The sequence below is a fragment of the Euprymna scolopes genome, chromosome 41 (assembly GCF_053919585.1).
Source record: "Euprymna scolopes isolate OS-2025 chromosome 41, ASM5391958v1, whole genome shotgun sequence".
NCBI classification, from domain to species: Eukaryota; Metazoa; Mollusca; class Cephalopoda; order Sepiida; family Sepiolidae; genus Euprymna; species Euprymna scolopes.
The window spans coordinates 26,265,766-26,290,425 of record NC_136522.1 but is presented as its reverse complement, the minus strand read 5'-3'; the positions used below and the strand labels follow the sequence as shown (position 1 = coordinate 26,290,425).

Here is a 24,660-nt window from a genome sequence, read left to right as displayed (position 1 = left end):
ATACCACGTTCTACCCGGCTCAACAACATTGCCGACTCCAACGCTGTTTCTGCCGTATTCTTTTCTGTCATTTTCTCTTCTTCCAATGCTGGACATGTTGTCGTCTCTCACACAGACACAAATTAAATAAAATAAAACACAAAATCCAACACATTCTGCAAATATTAGTTGCACTCTGGGTGTATGTGACACTATTGACCCTCTGAACGCTAAAGTCCACATCTACATCTACTGACTGTTGAATGCCTTGTGGAATGGTGGACAGCTACCTGTGCAAGTGTATGTAGACGCAGAAATATAAGAGAAATGATTTGTATTAGGCAAATAATGGCATGAATTAATTTTATCTTAAATAAGTAACACAACGTTTTAAACTCCCACTTACATTAGATCTCTTTTTTTTATTTTTTGGAGGGATGGCTATTTCTATTTTAGTGAAACTCTTCTACAAAAAGTAGAAAAATGTCATCATCTATTTCTTTATTCATAACACGAGTCATGTTACACTAGTTATGAATTGCGAAATGTCTTGGCTTGCAAATTAATTAAGTTGCAGGTTATATATGGATGGGCGAAGTTTGCAGGTTTATATGGATGGGCGAATATATATATATATATATATATATATATATATATATATATATATACTTTAGGGTATTAAGGTATCATATAAATCTATCCTTGCTAATAAACTTGATGAAATAAACATGGAAGCTAAAAACTTATTAAAACTGATGAATATCCGTGAATTCACCGAAATCGTAACTCCAGGCACTCCTTGATTCACCTTAAAAGATCATAAATTCCATGGAAATCCCTTTTATAAGACTAATTTGTCCTTCTAGTTCAGATATAGAATTAGTTAGCAAGAAAATCCTAGATAGGACCATACCTTCCATAAAGAAGAAAGTTAAGTTCCCGTTTTGGCAATGCTCTGATTCTGTTCTAAAATGGTTCTTAAACCTTAAGAGGAAGCATAGATTGAATTCTATCACCTTTGATATAAATAATTACTATTATTCTATTTCTCCAATGCTCTTACATAAAGCTTTATTTGCTAGAAAACATTCAGATATTACAGATTTAGAAATAAAATTAATTCTATAAGTAAGGCGATTTTTAATAAATTTTAATGGGAAATATTGGACAAGAAAAGATACACTTAACAACTTTGACATAATAATGTGTATCTGATTCTGCATAGGTTACGGATCTAGTGGGACCATTCCTATTAAAAGATCTTAATACAGAATTCAATAACGTACAAGGAGGACTTCACATAGATTATGCATTATTTGTAACAGGTTAAGACAATACAGCGATACTATTAAAAAATTGCGCAAATTTTTCAAGTACTATGGCATAAATATTGAAATTAACCCTAATGATAAAACATCTACTTTCTTGGACATTTCCTTTAATTTATCTTCTGAATCGTACACTACAATAAACCTAATTTAAATCTTTTTATGTACACAAGCAATCTAATCACCCAAAATCTATAATTAATTTAACAGTAAAATCCATCTCTAAAAGCATATCTAATTTGTCAGCCGACAAAAAGGTTATTGACTAAGTGTCAATATTTTATACCAATGCTTTAAAGAATTCGGGATATACAGATAATATCGAATATAACACAAAATACTCAATAGCGAAAAAGCTAAAATCTTAAATTACCCACAATATGACATTAAACACCAAAATAATAATAATATAAGAGAGCCTAATCATAGCAATAATACGGCCATCCCAAAAGAAACCACTAAAATAGATCCAACCGCACACAGAATAAGAAAAAAAGACGAAAGAAGGGCATATGGTCCACTCCATCTTTTAGCTTGAACGTAAAAACTAACATACCTAGTGAATTTTTTAGGATAGTGGAAAACTCCTTGAAGCACCCACACAAGTGCAGTAGATTATTAAACAAAAACTCTATAAAAATATTATACTCAACTATGCCGAATTTTGCACAGACAATAATATCATCCAATAATATGAAAATAAAAAGCTCAAACCCTTTCCAAAATACAGCATCTATAAGAAAATATAACTGCCAGAATAAAGAGAAATATTTTCTAAATAATGACTGCATACACAAGGACGTTGTCTATGCGTATAGAAGGCTTTAATTCCCGCTATTATAAATCTAAATTTAGATATTCATTAAAAACTCAATTAATTTTGCCCCTAAAATGCAGCCTACGATATAATTCGAAGTAATAACTAAAATATTTTAGAGAATAGTGTAACTTCAGTATGAATCATCAGACAGTTTTCGTCGGAAATTACAAACTCTTCCAATCCTTTGAAGACTTCTCAAGCAATTTTAATAATGCCTATTAATTTAGCTTAATAATAAAGGTTATATTCCTTTAGTAATTAAGAACAATAACTTTTCTCTGCCTAAAATCTGATTAATATAACACCTAATTCTAGATAATCGCTCTTTCCAGTTTATTATCCAATTATTTTTTCATCCTACCCCTACAGTAATTTATTCATTGTTTTTTAACACTTGCAATACCTAAACCTACAGATTTTAAATTAATTGTTGATAAATTTATATTTATTAATTAAAATCAGTTTTACTAAAATTACTGTTTATAAAATGCCTTTTGACGATGTACACACACACACACACACACACACACATATATATATATGCATGCATTTTTTGTCTGTGTTTATGTATGCATGTATTGTATTGTTTATATATATATATATATGTGTGTGTGTGTGTGTGTGTGCATATTTATTTATATGTGTGTGTATATATATATATGTATATATATATATTATGTATGTATCTTACCACTACATATATATACATATATTGAAATGTAGTAGACAAAAAAAATCAGGAACACAGATAGGAAATAGTCAGTGTCGCCCACATTTAGAAGAGAGGGGTTTCTTGGCTGTATTAACCGTAGAGAAAGAAGGAGACAAAAATTAATTTTAAAAAAAAGCAAAAAAGAACTCGCTTCTCGCAGACACGTGGTTCGTCACAAAGAATAATCCAATCGCCAGAACCACTTACACACAATCTGCCGGACACTGGCTGACTGCTTTCCAGTGTCATCCGGGAATTATATATTTGCATAATCGCGCGGGAGCAGACGCGATTCTACGAGATTTGCATGGGGTCAACGCTAATGAAAACCCATGGACGCCATTTTGGAACTCTCTCTTCCGCTTTGCCCGAAACACAACAGACGTATCCGAGGTAAGCTCTCTATTTCCCCTCATTTCGGCTATTGCTAATTCTGATACATATATATATATATATATATATATATATATATATATACACACTACTATATATATATATATATATATATATACCACTAGATATATATATATATATATAGTAATTTATAAAATATATATGACGATTAAGCTACACTGACTATTCGGCGTTTCATCCATTCTAGGACTCCTCAAGCTTATGCACGAATTCTGTGGTTGTTTATCGTTTTTATATGTTCCTCTCCTATTGATATTTTAGTTAGCCAATCAGCTTTCTAGTATCCACCGCGCCCCTTCCTATCAGCCAATGGGCATGCATTTTATCGGACAAATGATCCATTTTAAAACTAGGTTAGTGGGTTTTTTTTTGTTTTTTTATTGTTAGTTTATATACAAATAAATATATATATATGTGTAAATACATATATGCACATATATACATATATATATATGTGTATATATATATATACATATATGTGTGATTGTTTATGTATATTCATGTTTATTTAATTTATTTATTTGTTTATTTTCTATTGTTTTTGCTAGTTTTAAAACTATTTTGTATCGCTATCCTAGAGTAAAGTTTATTTTGTGAACACAATTATTTGCTATTTCTCTTCTACAGTTTCATAGATGTGTTCACAAAATAAAATTTACTCTACTAGATAGCGATACAAAATAGTTTTAAAACTAACAAAAACAATAGAAAATAAACAAATAAATAAATTAAATAAACATGAATATACATAAACGATCACACATATATGTATGTATATATATATGTATATATATGTGCATATATGTATGTACACATATATATATATATATTTATTTATATATAAACTAACAAAAAAAACCCAAAAACCCACTAACCTAGTTTTAAAACAGATCTTTTGTCCGATAAAATGCATGCCCATTTGCTGATAGGAAGGGGCGCGGTGGATACTAGAAAGCCGATTGGCTAACTAAAATCTCAGAATGAGAGGAGCATATAAAAACGATAAACAACAATAAACAATCACAGAATTCGAGCATAAGTCTGAGGAGTCCTATTCAGTGTAGCTTAATCGCCATATATATATTTTATAAATTACTAACTAGCTCTACCTACGTATTGAGCACTTTTGAAGTAAATACTTAAAGTTTACTTATAAATCTATACTTTCGTATATTAATTTCATGTGAGTAAATTAAGTATATATATATATATATATGTATATATATCAAATATCATATATAATATAAATATTTCCTATTCTCTATCAATAAAAGGATAGTCAAGTATTTAGTTCATCTGCTGTTTAATTTGTTTTGTTTTTTTTAATATTTATAATCTGGCTTCACTATAGCACATTTTTTTTGCGCACGAATTAACTGAGTTTTCCCCTTTCTTTTAAATCGTTTCTTTCAGTCTCTTTCTACGCTTACTTCTTTCGAATATGCTTATCCTGGACCCAATAGCACACGACGACTGTCTGTCTGAATAACAAAAATACCCAATAAACTGTACCACCTATATTAACTTTCTTTAGTTCTTCTTACCTCCTCTTCTTCTGTCTATCCTAACATACCTCTTTCCTCCTATTGATTATTCTGAAACAAGCGCTCAGTATGGATACAATTTTTACATTTGCATTTTCATTTTATTAGAGGCCAGCGTTTGTAACAAAACTGTTTTTTAAAGCCATCCGCTTAGCTTCAAAGTTTTTCAATATTCTCCTGTTTATATATATATATATATATATATATATATATATATATATATATATATGTGTGTGTGTGTGTGTGTGTGTGTGTATATATATGTTTATATATATATATATATATACACATATATATATCCAATAAAATTATAAACATATAACAACTATATTTTATTTTTACTTTACTTGCAGGGGTGCTATAGCGTCGAATAGTTCAGAGTCGCCTGACAAAGTCTTATTGACTGAAACAGATGGCAGTTTGTAGCGACCAAATGTAACTGTTTACCTTCGAATAAATAATTAAAAAGTATTTTGCTCTTGTTATCGAACACTATCTAACAACGTCGTGATGTATTCATTAGACCCTACTTTTGAATATCTCCAGGCTATATATATATATATATATATATATATATATATATATATATATATATATGAGAATAATGGAAATAGTATTAAAAAATAGTGAGTAAAAAGGAACAAACAGAGTTATGTGGTCATCAACGTTTCGTATTTATTTAATTTAGAGAAAGAAGTCTGTTTGTAAAGAGCCGCGTGCTGTTTCTAGCGATTGTATTTTGAAATGATTGAACTGTGCGTAGGCAACGCGAGATTAACGTCAAGGATGAGAGTTCATATAGAAACGTTGTTTTAATTTGAATAAAATAAAATAAGTGCGCATGAAACCCTAATGCAACGTAATATTAGGAAAATACATAAATATTTTACTTGTTTGAAATTTATCACAAATATATTTCAGAGGTATACTCCATCTTCAGTGTGTTGTTTTGTTTCTTTTTTTCCTTTTTTTTTCTTCCTTGCCATGTTAGAGAAAGAAGTCTGTTTGTAAAGAGCTGCGCGTTGTTTCTAGCAGTTGTATTTTGAAATGTTTGAACTGTGCGTAGGCAACGCGAGAATAACGTCAAGGATGAGAGTTTATATTCTTATGTAATTTATTGATCGAGATTATATTTATTAATTATTACAGAAGGGTATTTCAATGGTGTGAGAAAGTTAACCAGTGTCTATAATTAAATTATGTTCTTTAAATAAAAGGTTACTTATTAATGGCGCTACATTATAGAAACCTGCCCGTTGCTTAATAGTGCTGGAATTTGCGATAAGCGCTGATTCGAGAGTCATCCAGCGCGGTTTATTTGAAATAAATTTAACTATTTTTGCTTGTTTAAAGCCAAAGGTGTGATTATGCTGCAATAAATGAGAGAATAATGCACTTAGAGAATTGCTTTTTTTATATCTCTTTTATGTTCACTGGGCGTTTTCTTTTTTAATTTACGCTGGGTTTCACCTATGAGGGCAATTTTAGCAAGAAAGAGTGTATATGCTTGCATTGGAAATTGGTTTGTTTTGGAGATGTTTTATAGTTTTTACTATTTGTTTTATAGTTTGTGATGTGGTTTGTATGATTGGAATTCCTAGTTTGTTTAGTGTGTTGAAATTATTGTATTATTTATGTGTGTAGGTAAAAGAAGGTGTCTGTTTATGAGAGAAAGGTCTGATATATATGATTTTTGATTATTTATACCCGAAAATATGTGTGTGGCGTTTCGCTTAGCATTCAATATGAGATATGTTGGATATTGCAAGGTTTTCAAAGTGTTTGTGAGGTATTTAAATTCTCCGATATTCTGGACTGCAAATACTGAATGCATGTAAAAAGAAACCATTTATCATACTTGCTTTTATTTTGTTATTATGGTATGAATAGAAATGTATGTAATCATTTTTGTGTATAGTTTTGAAGGATAGTTTATTATTGGATTTTATAATAAGTATCTCTAGAAAAGGTAATGAGTGATTGTTTTCTGTTTCATGGGTAAACTTTATGGAGGGTTCGACTGAGTCTAATTTGTCTTTAATGTTATTTATGCGCGGGTTTTCAGGAAGAAAAATTAAAATGTCGCCAATGTATCTAAAATATTCTGTTTAGAAGTAACATAAATTTGAAAGGACTAGATTCTAGGAATTGTAAGAAAAGGCAGGCGAATATTCCACTGAGACTGTTTCCCATAGGAAGACCGATATTTTGTTTGTAGAAATTGTTATTGAATTGAAAATAAGTCATGTTAGTTATGTCTAATTATTTTTTATAAAAGTGTCGGGAGGAAAAGGTAAGTTAATGTTAGATTTTTTTGAGTGTTTATGGAGTAAATTTAAGCATGCTTTAATGGGGGCATTAGTATATAATGATGTTATATCTAAGCTGTGTATAGTTTTGTTATGTACATTAATGTTTGTTATTTTGTTGAGTATATCTCGGGAGTTCTTTATGTGGGAGGTGCTGATAGTGCCCAGTAGTGGAGTCAAGATGTTGGATATGGCAAATGATAAATTGTGTGTTGCATTACCGATGCCAGATATTATGGGATGCATAGGGATATCTGGTTTATGAGTTTTGGGGATGCCATATACAGAGGCTCGACAATATTTTTCGGACAATTTGAAAAAAGTACTTCAAGGTGGTTACTAGTGCAAAAACTTTTTAAATTATAAGTACGTAGTTGAGTGAAAATCCATTACTAGTGTACTAATCTTTTTAGCTTGGCTTTGATAATTTTAGTTTTATGTGATTTTTGCGAAAACTTGCGCGACACTATTCTTCGGACATGACAAAAATCCTATTTTATTAAGAGGTATTTTCATGTATATGTGGCTGTATACACATTTTCTGCTTGTACACTTTGCTGTCATCATTAGAATCAATTATCTGTTCTATTCTACTGCCAAAACAATTACGTTTAATGAATTAAAATGCATTCAAAAGAAGTCGTTTGTTTGGCACTGAAGAAGCGGGAAGATGGCCTCCGCATCAGAAGGATCGTTATGAATTTGAAGCTGTCGAAATCGACGGTGGAATACATGAGGATAAATTTCGAATGGAAAAAAAAGAGAGGACGGAAAAGATGAATTGGCAAGAGGACTGAAAGGGGAATGAAGAGGACTGTGACACGGTTTTTGATATCTGGAGAAAAAGTTACAGCAAGAAAAGTGAAGGGGAAATTGGAATTGGATGTAAACGTCCGAACAGTACAAAGAACGCTGCATAGGATTAGTTTGAAGTATGCAAAGGCTCAGAAAAAAAATTTACACTAACAAAGAAACACAAAGGAGCAATACTGGGGAGTGCTAAAAGGTTGTTAACAAAGAATGTTGACTTTAAGAGGGTTACATTTACTAATGAGAAGCGTTTCAAGTTTGATGGGTCCGGTGGATGGAGTACTTAGTCGAGAAGGGGTTAGCCTGTTGTACTGAACAAACGACAGATGGGGGGGGAGGAGTTATGATTTTGGGTATGATATTTGCTAATGGAAATATATAGTTCGAGTGGCTGAAAGGACGACACAACAGCGAAAGCTACAAACAAGAAAGCCCTACCAAAGATAAGGATAGAGATGGGGAATTATTTCGTTCTACAGCAAGACAATTGCAGCATCAATTGCATCAAAACTCATGAAAGAATGGATGGCTATAATGAATATGATTACTTTGGAATGGCCTGCAAAAAGTCCAGATCTAAATTTAATGGAAAATGTTTGGAAAATGCTTGCACAACTTGTCTATGGTGGACCTGAAATATCAAAAGCGGATCAACTATGGGAACGAATACTAGATGCAAAAAAAAACAACTAATAGAAACATATAGAGATGTTATTGTGCATATGTTTAATTTTTTTTTACATGGTAGTCACCACTAATCAAGACCCGGAAGCCACTCGGGGATAAGGGTTATTGGGTGTACAGTAATCAATGGTATAACATCGTAGCAATTGTTAGTAATGGAGTTTTGATAAAGTGCCTTACTTAAGGGGGCGGTTTATCAGGAATTTGCTTATGTTTGACTAGAAGACATCCAAGTTGTAGTCAGATGAGAAACAGGCAAACAGAAGAGAGTTCCACAGGCGTTCACTTCTAAGAAATAAGCTTTGTTCATGGAATCTACGTTTTGATTTAGGCACAGATAAACATTGGTTTAAGCTAGAGGAGTGTTTTTCGTGAAACATTGGCGAAGGGGGGGGGGGCAAAGATTGGAACTCAGACGAGCACTTCCCATGGAAATAAAGAAAAAACAAAGACAAGCTCGCAACGTCTCTCCCGTGGAAGAGAGGTTGCAGGGAAGAGAAAAGTGCATGCCCCACTAAGCCACAAAGTCTATTTTGTACTTTGTCAAGGCAGGATAGGCTGTTTTTAGCAGCTCTTGCCCAGATGTGGCAGCAGTACTCCATCCTTAGACGTAATTGGCTTTTATTTTTATTTATTTTTTTTACAAGGTAGTCACTATTTATCAAGGCCCTGAAGCTATTCGGGGATAAGGGTTATTGCGTGTACAGTAAGTTAGTATTGGAAATTTGATAAAGTGTTTTACTTAAGGGGGTGGTTTATCAGGAATTTGTTTATGTTGGACTTGAAGACATCCAGGTTGTAGTCAGGTGAGAAACAGGCAAACGGAGCAGAGTTTCACAGGCATGCAATTCTAAGAAAGAAGCTTTGTTCATGGAATCTACATTTTGGTTTTAGCACAGATAAAGATTGGGGAAAATTTTTGTCAGTGGTTTCAGCTAGACAGGTGTTTCTCGTGAAATATTGGCGAGGGGGGACCAGAGATTGGTGCTCAGACGAGCACCTGCCATGGAAATAACGATAAAACAAAAACAGCTTTCCCTAGACGAGAACCATTCATTTCAATTGATGTCAGATGGGGATCAGAGCGTTGATGATATAAAGATAGGAGCTTGGTTTTAGATGCATTAAAACCAGCCACCTCTTCCCCCACTGTACCATGCGCTCGAGATCAGAGGAGAGAGAATCAGAGAGAACTTTGATGTGTTGCCATAGATGGTCGTGTCATCAGCATAGATGTCAACGAATGATTTAAGTATGTGTTTTGGGAGATCATTAATGTAGATCAGGAAGAGATTTGGGCCCAGAATGGACCCCTGAGGGGTTCCAGCATTAATACTGAGAGCCTTTTATTTCTGCCCATCAACCACTACTCTTATGAGCCTATCAGAGAGAAAAGATTTAATGATTGCGAAAACATTTCCAGTTATACCGTAGCTGGAAATCTTGTAAAGTAGGCCCTTATGCCATACCTTATCGAAGGCCTTTGATATGTCAAGAGCAATTGCCCTAGAAGGGAAACCTTTGTAAAGGGATTCATTAATCCTATGAGATATAACCCTAGCACATCTGCTATAGATCTGGTGAACAGAAACCATACTGCGTGTCACTAAGAAGGTTATTTTCGCTGAGGTGGTTGACTACTTCTCTATTTAATATGGATTCCAGCAGCTTACTCATGACACACAGAAGACTTACTGGTCTGTACTGAGAGGGAGACGACTTATCATCTGAATTCTTAAATACAGGGCATACTGATGAGGTTTTCAAGGGTGTTGGGAAGCACTACTCCTTAAGGGAACGCTTACACAGTTTTGTAAGTATGGGAGCAAGTTTTGGTTGAAACTTTTTTAGCACTATAATTGGAATGCCATCAGGGCCAGTTGCAAGGTTCTTGATTAGCTTGGTGACCTCACGCACAGATATGTTTATGCTGCATAGCGTGTTGTCTGTTATAAGAGGAAATACAGGGAGTTGATGGCCATTGTCGCATAGGGTAGAATTAGCTGCAAAGTTCTTGGCAAATAGTCTGGCCTTGTCTGATGCTGACGAGATGATCTCAGGTCCATTGATGATAGTTGGGATAGAACGCACGCTTTTGTTCAAGATCCTGTTTGCTATTTGCCAGAACTGGTGGGAACCAAACCGTTGCTCAGCTACTTTGGATTTAACGGACTGAGCATATAGCTCTCTTGCATTTTTTATTACTCTTTTACAGTAGTTGCTGGCAGTCCTGAAAGCAGCTTTAGTCTCAGTGACTATTACTTTGATAGCTATGGAAAAAGTGATTTCTGTGCACAATGGCAGCAGCACATTCAGGGGAGAACCATGGTTGGCTGTTAGGTTTTGTTGGGATTTTTTGAATGGTATGAATCGGTCTATGCCTACAATTAATGATTTGGTCAGGTCTGATACTATGGGGGGACCACCCTTTTTAAACATGGAATGCAGAGGTAGATCAGTTATAAATGTATGGAAGCTATCCCAGTCAGCGATAGAGTATCGATATACAGTAAGGTGGAGAAGTACGTCTAAGACTTATTGCATTTCGTATTTATCTTAACTGATACAACCAAGTGGTCGGAAGATCCCAGAGGAGACAGAACGAACATGAACATAGCTCAAGGGAGAGAGAATCAGAGAGAACTTTGATGTGTTGCCATAGATGGTCGTGTCATCAGCATAGATGTCAACACATGATTTATGTATGTTTTGGGAGATCATTGATGTAGATCAGGAAGAGAGTTAGGCCCAGGATGGATCTCTGAGAGACTCCAGCATTAATACTGTGGGCCTCTGATTTCTGGACATCAACCATTACTCTTCTGAGCCTATCTAAGAGAAAAGATTTAATAATTGAGAAAACATTTCCAGTTATACCGTAGCTGGAAATCTTGTGAAGTAAGCCTTTATGCCATATCTTATTGAAGGCCTTTGAATTGCCCTAGAAAGGAAGCCTTTGTCGAGTGATTCACAAATCCTATGAGATATAACCGTTAGCACGTCTGCTGTAGATCTTGCAGAACGGAAACATTATGATTATTATGAAGAGAGATTGATAAAAGTTATTGAGAAGAAAGGTGATATTACAGATTTTTAAGGTTTTTTCAATGATGTCCGAAAAATAATGTCGCATGTGTTTTGTAAAAAATGATGAAAATTAAATATTTTTCCTCACCTAATCGATTTTCTTCCATTTTTATTACCGGTATTGTCTTTATATGTTTATGCTATTTTATTGAAGGAATTTCGCCACTCTATCGTACTCGGAAAGTTGAATACTGAAGTGTCCGAATAATATTGTCGGACCCCTGTAATGACGGAATATTGGGGTGGGAATCAATGTATGAAGTTCAAATTTTGTCGTTTTTTATAAGTTTAAAAAAAAATGGATTGAAAATCTCATTACTTCTATTTACTGTCTTTAAATCAGTGTTGGTGTATGTGTCTTTGTCTGCCAACAATGTGGAAATTTTCTCAAGGTATTCATCTGTTTCTATTAATATTATACCACCATCTTTATCAGCTTAACAAGAACATAATTATATGACCAGCTGATAAAGGTGGTGGAATATTGTTCCTTTTTATTCCCCCTTTCTTTCTCGTTCTCTCTCTCTCTCTCTCTCTCTCTCTCTCTCTCTATATATATATATATATATATATATATATATATATATATATATATATATATATATATATATATATATAATCGAGCCAGAAATGTATCGGGGTTCGAATTGTTCGGCTGGTGTTAATCGTGACATCCTGCACTGAAGAATCCCGAAAAGATGAAACACTAGTGTATGTAGGTATTTAATTATTATAGCAAAAGAATAATTATGACAGCCCCTTTAAGAAATTAATTTCTTATCGTTGAGCACTTTCAGTGTAATAAAAGTCGTCAATTTAGCTCTTATGCATAGATCATCGTATAACGATTAGATCACTCTCTGACTGACGTAAATGAACATTTAAAATTAAAATGTTTAAATTCAACGCTATTTCACGCGGTTAATGGTAGCCGAATGGATACGGTCTCCGCTAATCGAGCCAGAGATGTGTCGTGGTGCGGGGTTCGAATCGTGCGGCTGGCGTTAATCGTAACACCCTGCACTGAAGAATCCCGAAAGGATGAAACACTAGTGTCTGTAGGTATTTAATTATTATAGCAAAAAAATAATTATATATATATGATTAGCTGATAAAGGTAGTGGAATATTGTTCCTTTCTTTCTCGTTCTCTCTCTCTCTCTCTCTCTCTCTCTCTATATATATATATATATATATATATATATATATAAGCGTTTCGTACATAGAGAAGGTGTAGATTTACGATCGCAATGAGTCATTTATTACTGCATCTGGTACTGCAACAAGCCGAACACAGAAAAAGAGAATAAAATAGCAAAGAAGAGATATTCTCTCTTTCAGAAACAGAAATTATGGCTCGAATATTGTAAAATGTACATAAAGACAAGCAGGATACTCAGCAAAAACATCATAAACTGACAGCAATTAAAACAATTAACTTCCGATTTGTATGTGGAATTTGTTAACTGACATTATTTCCTTTAATATTAATTTTTTACTAGCGGGACCTGTGGAAGTTCCACAGAGGACTCATTCATATGTAATATATTGATGGTGGCGTTCAGTAGATGCTCAGCGTAAATGGAGACGCTCTGATGTTATTCTAGCTTTCTTGTTAAAACTGCAAAAGTATTTATCTAAGTTAGCAGGGACGCCCGGCGTAGCACGGTCGTAAAGTACGCTTAAATATGATATTTTAATTCTTGCAGATTTTGTATATTTTATTATAGAATTAATGTTCTATCGTTTCACTTATGTAAGACTGACATAAATGATACACATGCTACCTTATTGATATTTGGATATCGTAATATTTAGATATCGTAATATTTAGATATCGTGATATTTATATATCGTAATATTTAGATATCGTGATATTTAGATATCGTAATATTTATATCGTAATATTTAGATATCGTAATATTTAGATATCGTAATATTTAGAGATCGTGATATTTAGATATCGTAATATTTAGATATCGTAATATTTAGATATCGTGATATTTAGATATCTTGATATTTAGATATCGTAATATTTAGATATCGTAATGTTTAGATATCGTGATATTTAGATATCGTAATATTTAGATATCGTAATATTTAGATATCCTATCTTGAAAACAGTAATATTTCAAGTATTTTTATTAAATTCCTCTTTATTCTAGTAAATATAAATTTTTAATTTCTAAAACAAAGCTTTTTTATAATCTTAACTAAATCAACTATCGGAAAATTATTTTTCATACAAAGGTTTTGTATAGACTAAAAATCACATATTTATTCAATATTAACATGCCGTGCACAAAGAAATTTCATTAATTCTTAAATCATAATTGTTTCGTTTATTTGATTTAGAAATTATATTTTTGTTCTGACAAATAAAACGAGTAACGCTACGTGCGCAAAGATTACTGTGTCATCGGCCTTCCGTAGAAAAAGTATTCACGTTCGATTTCTAAACATATGTTACATGATAAGGGCTGTCCCCTTTTCATGTAAGTATAAAAATGGAGAATTTAGTTTTAAATGAAAATGAACTAGCAATAGACAAATTCGAACCTCGAAATTTGGTTTAGAAATAGATTACGTGTGAGAATTTCAAAATGTAAAACAAACATTTGTTTAGAATATAGATAAATATTTCAAGGAAAGAATGTTAACTATCAAGTTTGTTATGAAATTTTAAATTGAAAGAATGCAGCTTATAAGATAATGTTTTTAACATATTGAATATAGGTTAAAATTCCTTTTGTAGAAATAGGAAAAGTTTTGGACACGTATGTCCATAACACGTGAAAGAAGGCACATGTTTTAACATGTGTATGACGTCACGGAAAATAGAAAGTTCTAGGAATAGAGAAAAAACTTTAGAGTTAGACAGTCAGTGAGAAAACTCGGGGAGATTCAGTCGTCTAGGAGCGAGACGTCGCTTCAAGGAAAAATGTGAGACTTTGAATTCTTGGTGCTGGAAACACGGCCGTGTGACGAAATAAACCATCAAGTGTTTTTGTAAAGCTCGTCTTGTGTTTATGATTCTTACAAAAAGGTAAAGTGGAATTGTATTATATATTTGTGTTATATGTCTTTACATACATGACTCAACATCATCATGTCCGAACTGTCTGAACACTATCCCTTCACTCCAAGAGTTTCTTCTTCTACACAAGAAAAGAATGAACATTTAATATATAAGAATAATAACATGAATCTATCTAGTCTAATACAACATCTCTCTCTCTCTCTCTCTCTCTCTCTCTCTCTCTCTCTCTCTCTCTCTCTCTCTGTAACCTTTCAACATCTCTCTTTTTAAAAAGCATCACTGTAATAAGACTCTTACTTTATCTCTAAGACTCTCTCTCAATGAAACCCCCTATATAACACATGTTTTTTAATAAATCACTATTCAAAAACGGCATCGATTAAAAAATGTTAATTATTAAAGTAAGATTGTCTGTTTATCTCCATATATAATAATTTCACTGCAAAAATTCCCCTTAGAAAATTACTTCGTTGCTTTCCAAACAAGCATGCCACGTAAAATTACAGTAAGTCCGCATTAGTTGCATATCCTTTCTCCATCGATCCGCGTAAATATGTTCCGATTTGAATCGCTGCTGTAAATTTCGTTTTCAGATCCATCTGCGGTCACTCTCATGCCAGTAACATTTACAGGGAGTGGCATAATTGCCCCTCTCTAAATAATTAGTCCTTATCCCGACCCAGGGCAAAAACTGCACAATGAACGACAACCGCTTTTATTTCCTTCGAACATTACCAATCGTTATGCTTTCGGCCCCTTGCTCTCTGACGCAAACATTTCCTAGCGATCTGATTGGCCAACTTTAATACATTTCGTTATTCCTAAATGGCGATTCTGTTATTATAACGAACACTGGTCAAACACGTTACGTTAAATTCAAATATGGCGATGTCTTATGTCTACTTTTTGGGGGATTCACTCAAAATGTACTTCCTGCTATGATGTTCCTTTGTGGTTTGCATCTGTAAAAATATGGGAGCTTCAAAAATTTGCGTGTCATCCGTGCTTATCTTCTCTGTATCGTTCCAATTTTAGTATACGTACTGTCAATAACCATTTGATATTATGTCATTACCAGTACGATTTCTGCCGCTTATAATATTATTATTGCTATTATCATCATAATTATTATTATGAAATGTAATTTTTATAATAATTTAAAACACTGCTTGCCTCTATTAAAAATTAAAAAGAAACAAAAATAGATAAAAAATAAATAAAATTAATAAATCCCAAAAAAAACTTTTAAAGCATATAATAAGATCTACTTTAAAGGATCCTTGAGCCTCTCACCTCTCTTATACTGAAACTTTCTTTTCCTCAACGAATGTTTAACAATGTCAACGGATACATTACACGCTCGTCCCCTCCTACACAACAGATAAAAACATATATTTTACCTAAAAACAGATCATATTTTACCCTTTTAAATCAAACATTTATAGGGCTTTTCTTTTTTAAATATTATTTGAAATTTGATTACATGACTTTGAGTTTTTTAACCGAATATTTTTCATTTCCTTCTCTCTCTTTCAATATGAAAATGTAAATGAAATGACAGACTTTTTGGCTGCCGATGTCTTAGTTACTATAGATCGAAACATTGCCATGCTAGTGTAGCAAAGTCTGTCATGGTGATTGCCACATCTTTGCAGTAAGTTAAGAAAAGGCATGTGCTCTGTATGGCTTTTAAAAAATGGATCCAACACACAGATTTGCATCAATATTTTTACATATTTCTCACTGATACATTGTCTCATGTTTATATTCACGTAAAGATATCCATGTTAAAATTCATTAAAATATCACATGGCTCTCTTTAACCCTATGACTAACACTAAGTCCTGGTGGCAATATGAAAAATCTCTCACTCTCTTCTTTATGGTTTTGCACATATTGAGGGTTAGCTATCTTGTTTGGGACCATTCAACTTTTAGAAAGTCTTTTTATTTACTTTTGTTCATCCCAAACCAGGTATTTTGCCATTTAAAATGTAATTAGGAATCATGTCTAACAGGGTATATTGGGGAGTTGAGCAGCGAGATGTCTGTTCACATTACATTTAAACTTCAGTCGGTTAGTAGAGTCAATGCAGCAAGAAACAGGGTGAAAATTCCAAAGTCTAACCATCCGAGAAAATAAACTATTAAAGAAAACGACTTTCCAACATCTATGGATCTCAACAATAAAAGGGTGGTATTTTATTGCTTGTCAGGTATGTTGGGGTTATATACATCGAGGGGGCACAAGTGTTATGAGTTAATGAGAGCACATTCAATTAAAATATTTGTAAAACAGACACAGGTATTTAACATTGTGACGATGGGACAGTGGTTGGGGCTTGGCTAACACTGCAGGACCTATTAAGTTTGAGGTATTTTTGGACCTTGTCTAAGAATAAAAACCTAATGGTAAATGCACCAGTCCAGATGTGGCAACAATACTCCATGCATGAGAGAATAGCGGCTTTGTAAAGATATAGGATGATCTCTGGACAAGTACATGACGTGATATTCTTCGTGAGATATAACACCTGCTATCTTACGTTCATTTGCATCTTTTTTTACTATATTTTCACCCCTAATAAGGCACATCAGGTATATAAGTTACAGGGGTACTATGTGGGGAGTTGGGCAGCAAGATTTCGGTTCACACTACACTTGAACTTCTGCATGTCAGTACAGTTGGGGAAGCAGGAACCCGGAAGGGAATTCCAAAATCTAGCGGTTCTGGGGAAGTAACTACTGGCGTAGAAGGCTTTCTTACATCTAGGGATCTCAACTGTGAAAGGGTGGGATTTTGCTGCTTATCGGGTTTGTCGAGGGTATTTATGTCGAGGGGGTACAAGTGCTTGCAGTTCGTCAGAGCATTTACCATTAAAATACTTGTAGAATAGGCAAAGGGATGCTACATTTCGTCGATGGGACAGAGGCTGAAGCTAAGATGACAGTTCAGGACCTATCAGGTTTCGCAACTCTCTTTTGAACCCTGTCTAGGAGCGAGAGACTAGTAGCAGATGCACCAGCCCAAATATGACAACAATACTCCATACATGGGCGAATGGTGGCCTTATAGAGGTACAGGATACCTTCGGACGTTAGTAGATTTCTAGAACGGTAGAGAGAACCTATCTTTTTCATAGCGGTCCTGGCAATGCTCCCAGTGTAATTTTTCCAACTCATGTTTCCTGTGAACGTTAGGCCGAGGAGCTTAAAATATGTACTTTCAGATAAAAAGTCTTTGGCCATTGCTACTGGTAGTATAGAAGTTTCCTTGAAGTTATTGAAGGAAACAAGTTTATTCTGTGCAGCATTGAATGTGATCATCCATTTTTGTCCCCATTCCACAACAGATTGGAGGTCGTCCTCTAGTGTTTCCACCACTTCTTTAGATATGTGTTCATTTGTTTTCCTGTCGTGCCTGTTATAGAGCGTGGTGTTGTCAGCATATATACCCATCCCACACACAATTTTGTCAGGGAGGTCATTTATGAATATTAGGAATAATAAAGGTCCAAGGATAGACCCCTGAGACACTCCCGCATTTATATCATATTGTTTAGATGTACGACCATCGAGGACAACGTGGATTTTTCTCTTATCTGAGAAGGATTTAATTATGTTAAGTATTCTTCCAGTGATATTGTATGATTTGATTTTCATGAGAAGACCTTCATGCCATACCCTGCCCAAAGCCTTAGATATATTTAGAGCTACCACTCTACCCTCCCCTGCTTTATCAAGTGAATGGTATATACGTTCAGAGATTACAGTTAGGATATCTGCCGTGGAACGGGCTTGCCTAAATCCATATTGTTGGTCAGTCAGAAGTTTAGCATCTGTAAGGTCATGAACTAGAGCTTGGTTAATTATGGACTCAGATATTTTTGCGAAAAGTGGGAGGAGGCTAATGGGGCGGTAATTTACTGGGTCAGTCCTTTCGCCAGAATTCTTGAAAACTGGTACCACAGAAGCAGTTTTCCAGCAGGCAGGAAAGCAAGATTCATTAAGGCATTTGTTGTAAAGTTTGGAAAAAACCAGAGCTACTTTTAATAGCATACCCGGGATGAGATCAGGTCCACATGCTTTTGAAGTGTCAGGATTTTTTATGATAGCATGCACCTGAGAACAGATAATTTTCAGATCATCTAGTCTGGCGTCTGTCCGCAAAGGAAAGTCAGGGAGAGGGTGGTTACCAAGGTCCAGTGTGGAGCAGGGGGCAAACCGACTGGCAAGCATGTTAGCCTTCTCGGTTGCTGAGCAAACAACCTCATAATTGTTGGATAGTGGGGCAATTGTTGATTGCCCATTACTTACTACACTGTTGTAGATTTTCCAAAAGTCACGGGTTCCTAATTTCTGTACTATGATGCGTTGTTTGCTGGCTTCAGTAAATTCTCTCTTAGCTGTTGCTATGTTTTTTTTTCTTAGAGTTATTTCTGGCTTCTATATACTTCTGTCTGTTTAAACTGGACTTATGTCGGTTAAATCTGTAGTACGCATCCTGACTTTGCGCGATGGCAGCTGCACAAGTAGAAGTAAACCATTGGGGAGAGTGGGGCTTGCTATAAAACTTCCGTGTGGGAACATGTGCTTCAATTGCTGTTTTGAACCATACTGTTCAGCGGGAAGTAAAAAGATATTTCGCTATCAGGCGTCTCTGATCAGATCTCTGGTGGCTCCCTAATCAACCTTTTTATAATATCTCGTTGTTTTGAGCAATGACTCTTCCGTTTTGGCTCTAGAGTTTAACTATTATCCCTACATAATCAGTATTCTCAAGTGAGCTGTGGGCATTCGTAACACAATCATCGGGATCTGTGGTCAGAAACAGATCTAAAAGTGATGCGTGTTGTTCTTACTGGTCAGGGAAACAGGTTGGAAACGTAACCATCTGTGATAGGGAATGAGATATAGAGAAACTATGTGTTGTGCTACCAGCTGCGTCTGTGTAAGTAGAAAATCCAAGCAAGGTGTGGTGGTGGACATTGAAATCACCAAATACATGTACGTGTCGAGGGAAAGTGCTGTATCTCTGCTGTCAGAGACTTTGTTTATTAGGGTATAGTCCTGGGTCGAGGGAGAAAATAAAAGTAACTAATGTTATGTTGCATGTTAAGTCTAAAGCACATAAAGGCTTGATCATCTGATTCTAGTTTTGTTTCTCTCGTCAAAGGGAGGGTGATTCGAATATAGACTCCAAGCCCGTGCATATGTCTGTCAGAGTCCTTACGGCAGAGTGGGAGATATCCAGGCATGTTAAAGTAGCTAGAGAGATGGAGGGGTGTAGGTTAGTCTCACTTAGTGCTAAGATATCCGGGGTTTTTGTTAGAAGAACTGCTTCAACATCATTTAAATTAGTTCTAAGCCCACGGATGTTCATAAATGCAAACCTCAAGGGAGAAGGCAATTTGGTTTTGTTTGAGTTTGTTCTGGTTTAATCGTAATTTTAGATTGTACTGTCATTTTTTTAGAGTTTCATTTTAGGTAATGGGTGCTGAACAAGTGGTTATGCATAATACTAGACATGCAATACAAATAGACCATCAGCTGACCCTCCATCAACTAGGATTGTGGCCTCAGGAAAGCCTACCGGGGACGAGTGCAGAGTCCCTTTCCATGCGCGACATGGCACTACAAACATCCCGATATTATTCAACAGTTGCTGAAGTAGCCGCTCTAAGCGCTACAAAGAGTAAGGGCTCCTGTACTATCAGACGGAAACAGCAGCCAGGAACTGTCAATCCGGTACCCTCAACCAATCAGACGATGGCCAACCCAATCTTCTTGTACTGGCATTATGACATTCAAGCACTCCCAAGTGCCTAGTATTGAGGGATGGGATGTGTCGGGAGAGGGGAAAACGGCGTTCATTACCCTAGTCAGGAAACAAGATCGATCACATCTGTTATTAAGTAATCTTTTATTAAAGTAATCTCTTTTTTAGAGTCAAATTTTTATCTGGCTGGTTTCCTAGTAAAGCGCTTTTAATTCTTTAAAAACCTTATTTTGCTTCTTCATCAATGTAAATTCTGTGTTTTAATGCATTTTAGCAAATGGTTCAATTAGTGCACTCTGCTGTAGAAATTAACTAAACTCAGGAATTATCTTAATTTTTCATTGTTCGTGGATTTTTCCATTTTCGTAATTCTGTTGTTAGCTGTTCGCCAGAACACATTTCTTTTCTAAATATTTGATACCCTACATAAAATATTTTTACGATCTAATTTACATTTGTCTATTTACTGTAATTTTTGCCTGTCTTGATTTTTGTAAGACTTTTTTGTTTTAGTGCTTAATTTATCTCTGTCATAAGACACATAATCAAGTGTGGTACTATATGTCGTAAGTACCACTGCGTTGTCACTCTCGCCTGATTTGGTCACTCGCGGTGGGGGGAGATACTGGGAGGGGGCAACAATGCAATTCGCCAAGACTCATTCTCTTTTTTCGGCGACCAGCATGGGGTAAGGTCGTATATTTTCGTTTCTCCATAAAAGTGGGGATCCCCTCTTCCTCAATACAATAAGTAGTTAGGATTAGTTAAACCTTTTTAAAGTTTAATTATGAATTGTTTGTCGTATATGTAATATACTGTGAATATTTTTTGTAAAAATAAATAGTTAAGATTCTTTAATTTATATTAGAATTTGTGTTGACTGTTGTTTAATCTGTCAAACATCAAGATGAGGCCAGCCACCTCCACAGACAGAACCCAACAGAATAAGGTCATCCTCGAGGAATCGAGAACCGCCCGAAGACAAAACCATATCCAATCCCAGGTATATATTAACTTCCTTTGAAAAGGACTTCCACGTAACAATACACACAGTATTATATGGGTCGGTCACTCAAGTGACCGACTCATCATGTTTCAATTTGTTGCTGTTTACCAGGATTTCATTCCTAGCATAGGAATGAAGCCAACACGTTGTGTTATAAATTGGTGCCTAAAAACTCAAGAAGAAACCCATGCCAGTCGGTTATAGTGAACGCCATCTCGACGCGTTGATGTTTTTATGTGCCTATTGTTTGATATCGTGTCTAACATCAGGAGAGCTGGTTTTCTCGATCAAGTAACTATTTCCTCGGCAAACGATAGTTTCATATTGGTGCCTGAAAACCAGGATACACTCTGAGAAAACATCTATGGGCACAATAACCCCACCAAAAACGATGCAGGATTCACCTTGTCTAACATCCACGGTTCAAAACTCTTCATAGAAAAATATTCCGCGCAGAAAATATTCTAGACGATGACAAAAATTAAAATCCACGGTTCAAAACAAAATTACGACGTTCCACTGAGTGTGAGAAAAGCAGATTTAACACACGCGCACAAACACTTAAAGACGTAGGAACCTGTTAAAAATTATAGGGTTAATTCCCGTCAATTAAATTTTAAATAAAAAACACACCAGAAAATAAATGTAAAGAAAGAAATTTTTCTTCATAAAAAGAAATGATATTCAAACAAAAGCCTCTCAATAAATGTAACGAAGCAAACACATCCCAAACGAAAAAATTTAAATAATTCACCACACACTTGAATTCAGAAAATTCCCATATAATATCAATATTCAAAAATAATTATGTCTCTGTTCCAGAAAAAAAAAATATTGGAAGGAAAACCCTTCGATTACACAAAAAAGAAGAATGTGTTTCCCTTACAAAATGAAATGAGAATGAAACAAAAGTCTCTCTAAATAAATATAATATAGTACCAGATGGGTGACCATTTGGGAATTGTATATGCTGTCCGCTTATCTCGGTATTTGTTTCTAGTCGTCTTGTACACTTCACTTGTCGCTGGTGTTTAACAATGTCGACTGAGAAGAGGTGTGGTTGGAGATTGCACACCTCCTGTCAATAAGAGGTGTGCAGGGACCACTTTGTGAGTAACCATAGTCCGTCAAAGACTGAGGGAGCCCTATATATATATATATATATATATATATATATATATATATATATGTGTGTGTGTGTGTGTGTGTGTGTGTGTGTGTGTGTGTGTGTGTGTTTTATTTTTTATTACCGTTTTATCTGTTTGTTTACATATGTTTGGGATGCTGGACCATCTTTACGATCAAACAGCCTCGTCAGACCTCCACAGACAGAACGACTAGGCCTGACGAGGCTGTTTGATCGTAAACATGGTCCAGCATCCGAAACATATGTAACCAAACAGATAAAACGGTAATAAAAAAATAAAACACATATTTTCCCTGCAATATTATATATATATATATATATATATATATATATATATATATATATATATATGTATAGGGTGACCCAGAAAAACGTTCCCCAACACTAATTAGGCTCCGTTTCTGAGTGTTTTGTCCGAATGAAATGAAACTTTGGTCATAACTAGTTTATTATATTCAAAGCATCACATCAACACACTAGGGTCTTCGGCATTTGTTTCTCCGTTCTACGGCATATGTTCTAGATATACTCACTATGTTTTTTGTTTTTTTTGGGGGGGGGGTCACACTGTATATATATATATATATATATATATATATATATATATATATATATAGAGAGAGAGAGAGAGAGAGAGGGGGGGGAGAGAGACAGACAGACAGACAGACAGAAAGGTTTCTGTTAAATGAAAAAACTTTCAAATACATATAGAATTGTGATTTAAAAAAAAAAATTCTATTCCACGAATATTGATTCTAAATTAAATTCTGATCTTGTTGATATATGTTCCTTCATTTCAGGTTACAGTGCCATTAACGCTGAAAAGATAGGACTTATATTCAGATTTCTTTTTGTTTGTTGAATTTTTTAATCTGTTTGAAAAGATATTTATTGGTTATGGAAAATATACTAATTAAAACAAAAATAGGAACCTTACCTAAAATTTTATTTAAAAAATGAGTCATCCATTAAGGCTTTCCCTGAATAGAGTAGAAAAATAATTATCACGAAAAGTATCAGTAACACAGTGATTTAATCTTAACTAGTAGACAATAAATGATTCTCTTTTTTTCTTATTCCCCAACACACGCGCAAATGTTGCTAGCCGCAATGGAAAATTAAAGAAAAGGAACGGAAAAAGAAATCAAACGGTTTTATTGATGATTTAAATGAAATACTTAATTAATATGATATGTTTTTCAAAAAAGGCACCTCTCAAAAAATTGAACACCTTAACGTCTTTACTTTAGCTCACTGGGCCTGTTGTAGTTAAGTTCACCACACGATAATAATAATAATAATAATAATAATAATAATAATAATAATAATAATAATAATAATATGTCACTCATTTAAACAAAAACAATGAGAGACGATGTCCTAAGGGGGTGGGGTGAGTTGGATTCTGCTATTGTTCAGTGGCCTTGTGTAATGATGTTTATGAGGTGGTAGTGGGGGATGATAAAAGCCCTGCTGTATACTTCACTTTTTCTGTGGTTTTCTCTCTCTCTCTCTCTCTCTCTCTCTCTCTCTCTCTTTCGTTCGAGCACTTCTGAAGGCGAGAGTGAATGTTGTTTATTCACTTGTTCTATTGTCATGAAATACGTAATTCTTCAGCAGCTTATTTTGGTCATTTCCATATCTATCAGATTTTTATAATTCCCCGTTAACCTCATAAGAGTTCCTTATTATAGACATTCTTGTAAACATAAGTAAAGCTGCATGCTTAGGTGTGTGCATACATGATTGACACCAAGGCGTTATAGATTATCGGGAGCTAAATAAGTATGTGCACGTTCATACGGCCAACGCGGATGTTTGCTTACAAAAATTGAGGGAATGGCGACAACAGAGACCAAACGTTGCCCTGTTGGATCTACGCCGAACCTATTTGCAAGTACATGTTGACAAATGTGGCCGTTCCAAACAGTAGAGATCAAGGGACAGCAAGATTGTCTTACCCGCCTTTGGGCTTAACGTTGCCCCTTTAATTATGGGGGCAT

General features: G+C 34.7%; 1 pseudogene; it reads right to left on the bottom strand.

Annotated features, from left to right (window-relative positions):
* Window positions 1–15,691: 15,691 nt before the first annotated feature.
* Window positions 15,692–15,780, bottom strand: LOC145266838 (U6 spliceosomal RNA; annotated as a pseudogene).
* Between the last annotated feature and the right edge of the window lie 8,880 nt (window positions 15,781–24,660).